Below are 13,331 nucleotides of genomic sequence, written 5' to 3'. Positions count from 1 at the left end.
TGATTTCATCCCTTTAGACCTCTAGAGGAATAACAGATCCAGTCCAATAGCAAGGAGGTATCAGAGGCAAAGGGAAGTGCCTAAGAGAATGCAGTTTTGTGTCATCCCCAGGTCAGGAACATGGGTCAGTGACCTGATGACAAAAGCCTAATGACTTATCCTCCATCAGAGACCTGAGCATTTAGGTGCTGGAATGTTTTTCTAATGTTAAAAGCTTTAAAGAATTTCAGGAAAGAGAAGATGCTTGTTTCCAGTTCCTTCTTTCCATTTCTTCTTTGAAAACTAACTTGAGGCTTCTTTTTCTTTCTTTGATTCTCATAGAAACAGCTATTCTATAAGATAACTTACAGAGAAGTCTGGTTGCTCATTGTTCTTAAAATAATCATTAAAAAGCCAATTCACAATTTACTTTTTGAAAGACAAAAACACAATTTAATTTACAAAAAGCAAAATGAATGAAGATTGAGCAATCTGTGGGACATGGGCAAACCAGTGGAGGAAACTTATGAAAGGTCAATATTTGTAATTCATGTGAACTAGGCAGCTTAGTCCATTCAACTGCTTTTTTTCTTTAATTATATAAAAAATGCATAATTTTAGTTTTATTATTTTAGTTACTTATTTGAGAGAGAGAGAGAATGCAAGTAGAGGGAGGGAGAGGGACAAGCAGACTCTGCGCTGGGTGCAGAGCCCAAAGCAGGGCTCAGCCTCTCTACCCCAAGATCATGACCTGAGCCAAAATCAAGAGTGGGAGGCTTAACTGACTGAGCCATCCAGGCACCCCAAGAATGTATAATTTTAAAACATGATATACTTATTGTAGAAAACCAGGAAAATATTGAAAAGTCTAATGGGGAAAAAAACCCTCATATTTTCACTACCTAAATGAAGGAAAAATATATTTTGGTATATTTACTATCTGTAATTAAATTATAATGAAAATTGAATCATACTCTATAATTTTTGTGTACATTAAAAAAAAAACCTTACATATTGTGAGTCCTTTCCCATGCATATATAATAAACTCTCACTTGGATACTACATCCCTCCAATGCCTGCTATAAACATTAATCATTTCACACCTCTCACACTGGACACACATTATACTTGCCTTACTTGGTAGATTTTGAGTATTTCATGCATAGTAAATGTATAAGTCTTCCTTATATTTGACTCTCTAGGACTTGTATCATGTCTGGCACATAATGGACACTAGATATGTCTATTATTTACTCTTTGTGAACTGAATATATAGCTATTAAAATTAACCTACTGATTAAAAGAAAAATCTTGAAATGGATACTGGGAATCTTGAAGAATTAGCTCAACATAGCTTTAGTTAAAAAATTGGATAGGTTGCCTCTATACTTAGATGATCTTATACATGCACAGACATACACATTCTCTATCTAAATAAATCAAAGTCCTACTTCTTTAATGAAACCCTTCCTCACAAATGGGATACAAGTTGAGCTCTCCTTTCTATAATGTTCATTACTGATCAGGAACTGTTCTATTGAACAGATATGTGAAGTTCCATCAATTCTCATCCTATAAACACTCTCGTTTTTTATGACTCCTAGGTCTCCTATTTTACATCTGTAGCCCAGCCAACCCCCTAAACCTTAGACTGGTGTGGCAGCTGCCTCCTACCTATCTCCATAGGCATTTCAAAATCATCATTCCCAAGATAGAAATGGTATTTCTTTCCTCACCTACATTCTCTATTTTGATAAATGCTTCCACATCACTATGGACTGAATTTTATCTTCATATGTTGAAACTCTAGTCTCCAATGTGATGGTATTTAGAGATAAAGGCCTTCAGGAAGTAATTAGGTTTCCAGGAGAGTAGGGCCCTCCTAATGGGATTTGGTCTTACAAGAGGAAATACTAGAAAGCTTGTTTCATTTCTCTCTCTCTTAATATCCCCCCCCCCCCAACCCACCCATTTCAGCCATTAAAGGACATACTAAGAAGGCAGTTTTCTGAAAGCCAGGAAAAGAGCTCTCACCAGAGAACCAAATTGACTGGAACCTTGATCTCAGACTTCCTGGTCTCCAGAACTGTGAGAAATAAATTACTATTGTTTAAGCCACCTGGTCTATGGAACTTTGATTTGGCAGCCCAAGTAAACTAAGACAACCACTAAATATATCATATAAGTCTCAAATATGAAAAACTTTCTAGATTCTTCCTCACATTCACTCATCCCATCTAAGATCTGTAGTCTAGTTAACATTGCTGAACCAATTTAGAGTTCCTGGTTTTGATATTATACTATATTTATAAAAGATACTACCACTGGAGGAAGTTGGATGAAGGAAACATGAGACATTCTGTATTATTTTTGCAGGTTCCTGTGAGTTTGTAATTATTTCACAATAAAAAAGCTTAAAAAAAACCCTTCTCGGGAAGCCCAGGTGGCTCGGCGGTTTAGCGCTGCCTTCAGCCCAGGGCGTGATCCTGGAGACCCGGGATCGAGTCCCACGTCGGGCTCCCTGCGTAGAGCCTGCTTCTCCCTCTGCCTATGTCTCTGCCTCTCTCTCTGTGTCTCTCATGAATAAATAAATAAAATCTTAAAAAAAAAGCCCTCTGTATCATTTCAACTTCTAGTAATAAGAATTTCTGACAAAGAAGTATGTGTGGTGTTGGAAGGTGTTTGCTGTTAACAGAAGCATTTTGTTAACAAAAGTTATCAAGCCTGATAACTTTTTTTTTAAAGATTTTATTTATTTATTCATGAGAATACACATAGAGGAAAGAGAGAGAGAGAGAGGCAGAGACACAGGCAGAGGGAGAAGCAGGCTCCATGCAGGGAGCCCGACATGGGACTTGGCCGAAGGCAGCGCTAAACCGCTGAGCGACTCGGGCTGCCCAAGCCTGATAACTTTTATAAAAATCAAGTCTTAAAGCGTCTAGATGGTCTTGCTTCTATAGAATTTTATGATTTCTAAATAATAAATAATATACCTAAAGTACGATTACATTTACTTCCTTAATTACTCATAAAATAGTTCTAAATAATTCAATAAAAGTTCAGGAATAAAAGAAAAACCCTTATCCCAAAAATATGGACTTCATGTCCCCCCAAAGAACTTTAAGAATTACACAATGTGTTGGTTTTGATATGGAAGGCAAGAGATCAGGTTTTCAAGTAGGTACATATCTAAATAGAAATAGAGTTACATTTCTTTGCTAGAACAGAACACAGCGATAGAATAAAAGACTCCAGCTTTGAAATATTTCAGTTTCACCTACAGATTTATTTTCTAAGGCAATTTTAACTCTGCATTGATATTTCATTAGCAGCAGGAAACAATTTGCCTGTCAGATCACTACGTTCCTTGAGACTTATTCCTAAACACTCAATAGATTATCATCATTATATTGTTCACATTATAAGCACTGAATAGAAATTCTTACAGTGAAGAGCAACTAATCCCAAACAACAAACCAAAGGACTAAGTGCCTACATTGAATTCTTCTGGAATTTACAAGAACACATATTTTCCACACCTATGTTTCTGCAAAGTTTGCGTCAGCAAATCCATGAAGGAAAAGGCTAGAGTCACATAACAACTTTTGTATAGATTACCTTTTCTCCAAAGGCAATCATTTGACTTCTTCTAGGAGAAAGCATATTAAAATCATGTAACTCAAGACTGGAGACACTATTATGGCTTTGTTCCATTTGTCAGTCAATATTATTTCTTCCCATCCTTTCCCCAGATCTCCTTGATGAAGTAGCCTTTTTCCTCTATTTTCTTTCAAGATATATTTTCCTTTGAAATAATGTCTTTTCCTGCACTTTGGGAACACCAGCAGATTGCTGGAAGCATCCTCGGGGGTGTGACCTTTCCTGGCTACAAGGGCTTTTTTGAATCCTGACTTAGTCATGGAATAGGTAGTAAAAGGCCAAGGAGATAGAATATTAAATATTCTTTAATGTAGATAAGGTAAACAATCTGGCTTTATGTGGAGTGTATTTCTGCACTACAAGTCAGCCATCTATGAGTAGATGAGTCTTAAAAGAATAAAAGGATGTAGGTGGTGGAAGGCATTAACACATAAGGACATACATTCAATACTTAACATGAAGGGCCATGAAGAGCCCTTATGGATCTGAGAATAGAAGAACATTAGCAATCAACCCCACAAAGAATCACTAATTTTCCCAAATTTTTTCTGTACCCCTACTCTCCATGCTGGAAGTGCAAGAAGTCAGACCCCAATGAGTAGAGTGGGAGAGATAATGATACCTAAGGAGATATATTTAGTGAGGAAGAGTACAGTTGAACTTTTAGCTGTTGATTACATAATTTGGAGTTTTAATGAAAAAAAATCTCTCATTTCTACTTATCTCTCCAAAACTGGAGGCTCTCTTTTAGTTTAATGTTTACTACTTGTATCAGTGCATTTGTCAGGATTTTACACTACAAATAATACTGATCCAGGTAAACCTAAAGAGGATGAATGTTCTTTGGCCCTTTGGAAATAACATGTAGACATGGTGAAAGGCTCTTTATTCTAATCAGAAAATAAATGAAGACTTAAAATAACAGCTTTGAAGGTTACACAGATCAAGGATACTTAAAAATTTATACATAACCCACTATTACCAGGAAGGAAAAACATAAAAGTTTAATGAATTCTTTTTGTTTACTATGAAATGTAACTAATTACTGGCTTAAGCAAGATTTTATGTTTTATTCTCAGGGGTTATTGAGTTGAAATTAGGTTCCTGGTGTGAAATGTAAATGTAACTGGAGAAATTTAAACACATTTTCATTTATTCATATGCACAAAAGGGATATAATGAAGGCAATTATGCCTCACACAAACCAGGGTTAACACTGAAAATATTTTACAACTCACCAGTCAGAACAGATGTTTGCTAGTACTACTGGTATAACCAGAAAAAGAGGAGTAAAACAAAAAACCATTCCATAGACCATGACTTTTCTATTTTTTTTCTTTTCTATTTTAAAGTTTTGCTAGAATCTGACTCCTTAGCATGATGCATATATATGTATATATATACTTAAAGATTTGCTAAACATAGTACTTTTTAAAAGGGGTAAATGAATCTCATTTGACTTGTTCATTATTATTTCCACAAATCAATCTCTGATTTACTAGGATTTCTAAGAAGTACATTGCATTATCTTATATTTTTACCGATTTTTTAGAATTAACCCAAAGAAAATAAAATAAAAAGTCATTCAATAGCAACTACTAATAACCACTGAAAATTTCATTGATCTGTCTAAAAACAGTTCCAAATCCAGAGATTGAAAGAGAAATCACAGAAATGTAGCCAGTGAGAGTTTTCATCTTGATACTATCAAGATGATACTTGATATCAAGCAAGAAAAATCTTTCACACTAATCTATACTGTCTTTGTATCATGAAGTAGGTAAAAGAGTTATAATAAATGGTGCTTTCTCTCTAGCAGTTTTTAATTTAGCTGGGTGACTACTAACTCCAATTATATAAAAAATAATTATATGGGAGGTTGAATGTAGATGCTTTAAGCATGATAATTTATAGAGAAGATAAAGTCTTTGAACTTGTGAAGCATATAACCTAATTTAGTATGAGCAATCTAAGGAGAATGTAGACTCTGAGAAAACACAGGGCCCCAGGAATACTCGGTGCCTAAATTTCACATCATAGCACTGCTACCCTGTTTGTCTCTTGTGCAGAGATGACCTGTTTTTAAAAACTACATGACTGAGGTAGAATATAAGTTATGACTTAGGTAGCGAACCACTTCCTCTTTTCTTAAAGAAATTTCCCATGTTTTCATAATCTGTATAGATCATATCTATACCAAAAAAAGGTACTTCAATGCCAATTAAAGCAACAGTTTTCTCCTTGTAGTTCTCCATAATGTAAGACTATATCAAGTATTATAGGAAGCTTTGCCAAAAGTATGTTGATGTCACAGTTTTTAACTCTAGACTACAAAACATATCTATTCTTTTATATCTGTGCCTACTTTCTGCTTTCCCTAATAGTACAATGGTGAAAATACATAGAATTAATGAGACTATCAAAAATAGACTACAAATTTAATTATATCTCATTACCTAGTTATGGTAAAACTTGTGGATCTCCCCAACAGAATCGTATTCTTTTATATTCTGATGAGCTGTTCAGGATTTAATTTGGTTAAAGGAATAAGTATAGCATTTTTTAAACAATGTCAGCTCTATATTCCTTGATAACTAAATTTTTTCTCTTTAAAAAAATAGTTTATTATCAAAATAGTGATCATTTTTTTTTTTTTTCTGGTCTTCTGGAACTTTTGCTTTCTGGTGTGAATGATAAGTCAGTTATCTAATTTCAATGTCAATCTTATTAATCTTAAAAATCTGTAAAATAGAGCTGCTGTCTTGTGTCCCCGTGTGTGTGTATGTGTGTGTGTGTGTGTGTGTGTGTGTGTGCGTCAGTTGGTCCTCCTGGGGTCCCCTGAGTGCCAACCCTATTCCCCTGTGCATGGGCCCTTTTCCACTCCAAGATGAAAGAAACTATCATGAACCAGGAGAGACTCACCAAACTGCAAGCGCAAGTGCTCATTGGTGGGAAAGGAACTGCTTGCCAGAAGAAGATGGTTCATAGAACGACTACAGCAGATGATAAAAACTTCAGTTCTTCTTAAAGAAATTAGGGGTAAACAATATTTCTGGTGTTGAAGAAGTGAATATGTTCACAAGCCAAGGGATCAGTGACCCACTTCAACAATCCTGAAGTTCAGGCATCGCTAGCAGCCAACACTTGGACCATCACAGGTCATGCTGAGGCAAAGCAGCTGAGAGAAATGCTTCTCAGCATCTTAAACCACCTTGGTGTAGACAATCTGACTAGTTTTAAGAAGACTGCAGATGCTCTGCCTACACAATCTGTAGATGGAAAAGCATCACTTGCTACGAGAGAGGAGGATGATGATGAAGTTCCCAATCTTGCAAAGAATTTTGATGAAGCTTCCAAGAATGGAGCAAACCAAATTGAGTCAACATCTGAAGAAGATAAAACTTGAAGAAGTTACTGGGAGCTGCTATTTTATATTATGATTGCTTTTTAACATTTGGTTCATGGATCTGATAAAATCTAGATATCTAATATTTTTAAGCCCAAGCTCCTTGGACCCAGCAACTCTTTCCAGTTTTTGCTTATACATTCTTTGCAGCTATATAAGCTGAAGGAGCCTGGGAATAAAGTTTGAAACAAAGTTAATAAAATTCTTGGCCTAGGAAACGGTTTTATTTTTTATTTCACTGATGCTGATTTGTACACAGAAAGCAAAGTTGTTTATAGAAAGCTAATCATGGCATGTAATACGGCTGGTAATCTTTGATGAAATTTGATTAAAGATTCTCAATGGCAGTATATTGTAAAAAAAAAAAACTGTAAAATAGCTCAACCTTTGGTTTTAGGTTTTTTAATATTTTAATTTTTTTTTAAAAAAGATTTTACTTATTTATTCATGAAAGACACAGAGAGAGGCAGAGACATAGGTAGAGGGAGAAGCAGGCCCCCCCAGGAGGCCCGATGTGGGACTTGATCCTGGGACGGGGATCACGCCCTGAGCCAAAGACAGGCACTCAACCGCTGAGCCATTCAGGCGTCCCTGGTTTTATTTGTATTAATAGTTTTACTACTAAATAAGAATAAGCAGAAAAAATAATGGTAAAATAAAGTAGAAAAAAAGGAAAAATAATGAAATGTAAATGAGTAGAAATACACTACTTTAAGTCCAACTTTTTTTTTAAAGTCTTTTTTTTTTTTAGGTTTTATTTATTTATTTATGAGAGACAGAGAGAGAGAGAGAGAGAGGCAGAGACACAGGCAGAGGGAGAAGCAGGCTCCATGTAGGGAGGCCGATGTGGGACTCGATCCTGGGTCTCCAGGATCACACCTTGGGCTGAAGGCGGTGCTAAACTGCTGGGTCACCAGAGCTGCCCAGGTCCGACTTAATTGTTATAGTTGAATTTCAAACTTATTTTTAACTTCTTGGTAGCCAAATAAGGGGTAGAGAATTAAATAATTAGATAAAAAATGTATCAGCTCTTCCATGAAAACAATCTTTTGATAATTTAATTCTTTGGAAAGGTAGCACATGAAAGTGTTTATTTTGTTTAGCTGCACTCCATCAGACAGAATAGAATGTAGAGCAGCAAAATAACTTGCAATATGGGGTAAAAACTGTAGTTACTTCTATCTTTTCATGGATTCATTGTTAATGCCTTCATTGAGTTCATTTTTTCTGATGCTTACAGGAAAAACGCACTTTTAGTTGCATCTATAGAACAGCTCCAAGTGTGCCATGACAAGTAAGGAAATACTCATCCTTATTTGTAAATAATTTACAAAGTATCCTCACATACATTTTATATTTTGATCCTTATAGTAGCCCCTTGAAATGGATCTTATCTTCATGTATAGATAAGGAAGCCAAAGCTCAAGATGCACATCTGCAGAGTGCCAGGGGCTAAATCTACGCTGTCCCGTGTGGCACAAGCCACACGTGCTGACTGAGAATTTGAAATGTGGCTGCTCTGAATCCAAAATGTACTACAAACAGGGGCGGCCCGGGTGGCTCAGCAGTTTAGCACTGCCTTCAGCCCAGAGCCTGATCCTGGAGATCCGGGATCAAGTCCCACGTCGGGCTCCCTGCATGGAGCTTGCTTCTCCCTCTGCCTGTGTCTCTGCCTCTCTCTCTCTGTCTCTCATTAATAAATAAATAAAATCTTTAAAAAAAATGTACTGCAAATATAAAATTCAAACACTTGGTACAGAAAATTGAATATAAAATATCTCATTAATAATTTGTATTGATTACACTGAAATAATATTTTGAATAGATTAAATAAAATATATTACTACAATGAATTTCACTTGTTTCCTTTTTAGTTTTTTAAATAGGGTTGCTGGAAAATTAAAATTTATAGATGTGGTTCACATTTCTTTCTGATAAATTTGTCTAAACTAAATCTCAGAGTCTTATTTGACTTATTTGACTCTTTGCCAATATCATTTACCCTAATATGTATATCAATAATCTTATTTTGTAAGTAAGTAATCTTTTTCTTTTATCTTCTAGATTGCTGTCTTTGGTAGCTGCAGCCTTCATTATCTATGCATAAATCTTCCTCTATGTCCTTTAAGTTAATCCCCTAGTTCTACATAAACAACATCTGGGACATTTGAAAATAACCACAAGAGTCATACTATGTTTTACCATCACAATGTGTTTCAAATCTACAAGTCTCATTTATTCCATAGCTTAGATTAAGTCAATTCACCTCTGGTTAGATCACCACAGCTTTATTCCACCTGACTTCATTTCTCCATCATTGACATCTTTCTTCTTCCTACACCTCTTAGCTCACCACAGAACTAGTTCTAAAGGGTGTCTTCATGATTCAGTTAAAGACTGGAGCAGGGATATGTAAAACAGCTAAGAAGGTCAAGTTCATCCTTTGTCACCCATTTAATGAAAACTGCAACCAGAGATATAAAACTATTTAAATAGAGAAAAGTTTTTTGTCTACTTCCTCTAACTCTGATTCTCTAAAAACACATGCTGCTATTTAAGTTTGAGGATGTTTAGGTGTTTTCCCAGGAATACTGATTCTAAGATATGCTTCACAGACAAAAGGTTACTTGGTCAAAGCAAGCCAGGAAACTACACGTTTTATCTTTCTTTTGAAAAGTCACAAAGCACATAAACATAACAAAGGGCTTGATGAAGTCCTGCATTTAGAAAAAAATCCAAATCCAACATAGTCAATGATATTATAATGACACTGTATGGTGAAAGATGGCAGCTACATTTGTGGTGAGCATAGCATAAGGTATAGAGATGTGAAATCACTATGTTGTACACCTGGAATGATGTAACATTGTGTGTCAATCATACTCAAAATTTTTTTTAAGGATTTTATTTATTTATTCATGAGAGACACACAGAAAGAGGCAGAGACATAGAGAGAGGAGCAGGCTCCCTGCAGGGAGCCCTATGTAGCACTTGATCCCAGGACCCCAAGATCATGACCTGAGCCAAAGGCAGGACGTTCAACCACTGAGCCACCCAGGCATCCCAATCATACTCAAATTTAAAACGTTGAAACAAAAAACTGTTTAACCTACATTTTCTCTACTTGACCATGAAATCCTATCTTTCTCCTTAATATCTGTTGATATCCAAAGGTCTATTGCTTTGTGGGATACACTTTGAGAAATGTCACTTTTGGTGAAACAATTTTCCATCTTTACAATGTCTGATATTGCCCATTTTTAACCAGTAACACATTTATTTTTTTAACCTTTTTTTTTTTTTTTTTTTTTAGATTTTACTTATTCGAGAGAGAGAGAGAGAGAGACAGAGAGATTGAGAGAGGCAGAGACATAGGCAGAGGGAGAAGCAGGCTCCATGCAGGGAGCCGGATGCGGGACTCATCCCAGGACTCCAGGATCACACCCTGACAGAAGGCAGATGCTCAATCGCTAAGCCATCCAGGCGTCCCAACCAGTAACACACGTAAATGAGAAAGGTTAGAATGCCAGAGGCCTAGCAGCTCTTACTAAATATTGCTTCTGATTACTTTGCCCTTGTTCCTGTCATTTTGTTAATTCATTTTAAAAATTTACTTTTTCATGTTTTTGAAAATATTGGTAACTAGAAATAGATCTTAGATTGGCAACAGCCCCAATGTCATATCAATACATTAAACAGTCCAGTGACCTTAAAAAGCAATGAATCATAGATTAAAGTTTACGCTTCAAAGGACTACGGAGGATACACTACAAATGAAAACTTAACTTTGCTTTATTTGACACTACTTATATAATATAGACTTGGGGTTAGGAAGGAAAAAGAATTGCTTCCTCTCCTCCCTCCCTTTTTAAAAAAGCAGCGCATTGTAGAGAGCCATTTTCTAAAGGAGCAGGGAACAAATGCAACATCATTTCAGAACCTATCTCAAGCCACGGCTCCAACTAATCTGTAATAAATCAGAACAGATGCACCTTGAAAGTACACTTAGAGGAAGCAGGTATCTTACTATTTTCAGAAGATTTAGGGTTGTATTTTAAAAATGTAAAGGGAAAACTGGTGGAATTAATCAGAGTTCAGTAAGGTGGCCTGACGGAATATTAAACATACAATTTAAATTAATGATTGCAGTAAGTAAATACCAAAAATAACCAGTTAGAAAATGTGATTGAAAAAAATATGGTATTTACTATAGTGATGCAAGTTGCAAAATATCTAGGAATAAAATTAACAAATTATGTCCAAAAGATATAGGATGAGAATTATGAAATATAACTGAAGAACAGAAAGAAAGGCCTAAATCAATAGAGAGACTTACTAGGAATCTGAGTAGGAAGAATTGATATTACAAAGACGCCAATTCTCAAATTAGTCCACATTTTGATGCAATTTTAACTTTACAGCTTACAGAGGGGGAAAAAAAGAACAATTTCTAGAAGAAAACACAGGCAACGATCTCTGACATCAGCTGGAGCAACATTTTTCTAGATAGGTCTCCTGAGGCAAGGAAAACAAAAGCAAAAATAAACTATTGGGACTTTACCAAAATAAAAAACTGCACAGCAGAGAAAACCATCAACAAAACAAAAAAGCAACCTACTGAATGGGAGAAGATATTTGCAAATGATATATCCATTAGGAATCAATATCCAAAATATATAAAGAATTTATACGACTCAACAGCAAAACCCCCAGATAATCCAATTAAAAATGGACAGAGGACCTGAATAGACATTTTTCCAAAGAAAACATACAGATGGCCAACAGACACATGAAAAGACACTCAACATCACTCATCCTCAGGGAAACACAAATCAAAACTACAAAGATATCTCATGATATGACCTCTCATTTGTCAGAATGGCTAGTATAAAAAAAAGAAATGACAAGTGTGTGTGAGAATGTGGAGAAAAAGGAAGCCTTTTAGTAGGAATGAGAACGTGGTGCAGCCACTATGGAAAACAGTATGGAGGTGCCTGGGTGGCTCATTTGGATATGTGTCTGTCTGTCTTAGGCTCCAGGTCATGATCCTGAGGTTCTATCAAGCCCTGCATCTGCTCCTTGCTGAGTGGGGCACCTGCTTCTCCCTCTGTCTCTGCCTGCTGCTCCCCTGTTTGTGCATGTGTGCTCTCTCTGTCAAATAAATAAATAAGTAATCTTTAAAAAAATTAAAAATAATGTTATCAAATGATTCAGTAATTCCACTACTGGATATTGAGCCAAAGAAAATGAAAACACTAATTTGAAATGATATACATACTCCTGTGTTTATTGTATTTACAATAGCCAAGATAATGGAGGAAAACCTGTTGACAGATGAATGGATAAAAAAGATATGGTATATACACACAACGGAATGTGTGTGTATATACTGGAATACATATATTCCAATGGATGGAATATATTTTATGGCACTCGGGCATTAAAAAAAGAATGAGATCTTGTCATTTGCAACAACAAGAATGGACCTAGAGGATATTATGCTGAGTGAAATAAGTCAGAGAAAGACAAATACCAAATGATTTTACTTATATACGGAATCTAAAAAACAAAACACGCAATAAGCAGAAAAAGACTCATAGAGAACAAACATGATTGCCAGAGGGGATGATGGTGGGGGGATGGGCAAAATGGATAAAAGGGAGTGAGAGGTACAGGCCTTCAGTTATGGGATAAATAAGTCACAGGATGAAAGGTAGAGCATAGGGAATACAGTCAATGGTATTGTAATAGCATTGTATGAGGACACAAGGCAGTTACACTTGTGGTGAGCATACTGTAAAATAGGGATGTGGAATCACTATGTTGTACTCCTGAAACTAATGAAGTAGGGTGTGGACTCTACTTCAATAAAAGAAATGAGAGTTTAGCTAAGAAAATCTTGAAAATGAATAATGAGGTCCAAAAAGAAATGCCTTATGGAGACACTACTAAGTACTGCTTGCTGCAGTCTGTTATTACTTATCAGACATAAGAATTCCTATCTGAAAAAAAAAAAAAAAAGAATTCCTATCTGCAGCTTTGGTATCTGCCTTTAAGCCTAGAACCAAGAAAGCAAGGCCCAAAGGAAAATGTATTATGGAGACATTATTACTAAAAACCACTTTGCCTTGGTCTGTTGCTACCTTGTATCTAGGCACACAATGTGTGATTCTTCCTTCTTTGCCTGTGTGGCTAATTTGAAGAGATTGCCTTGAAACATTTACATTTATTTTACCTTTATAATCATTTATGATAGGGAAATTTTCAGTAGCACTAAATCTTGAG

General features: G+C 35.8%; 1 protein-coding gene and 1 pseudogene across 44 annotated transcripts in view; one reads left to right on the top strand and one right to left on the bottom strand.

Annotated features, from left to right (window-relative positions):
- Window positions 1-7,046, top strand: part of LOC102154253 — a 35,917-nt pseudogene extending 28,871 nt beyond the window's left edge.
- The window catches only part of RIMS2 (regulating synaptic membrane exocytosis 2), a 591,823-nt gene that overhangs the window by 60,528 nt on the left and 517,964 nt on the right, over window positions 1-13,331 (bottom strand). The gene's annotated exons all lie outside the window — the stretch shown is intronic.

The sequence above is a fragment of the Canis lupus genome, chromosome 13 (genome assembly GCF_011100685.1).
Source record: "Canis lupus familiaris isolate Mischka breed German Shepherd chromosome 13, alternate assembly UU_Cfam_GSD_1.0, whole genome shotgun sequence".
NCBI classification, from domain to species: domain Eukaryota; kingdom Metazoa; phylum Chordata; class Mammalia; order Carnivora; family Canidae; genus Canis; species Canis lupus.
Note: the sequence above shows the minus strand (reverse complement) of the source record. Positions and strands in the feature narration are given on the sequence as shown.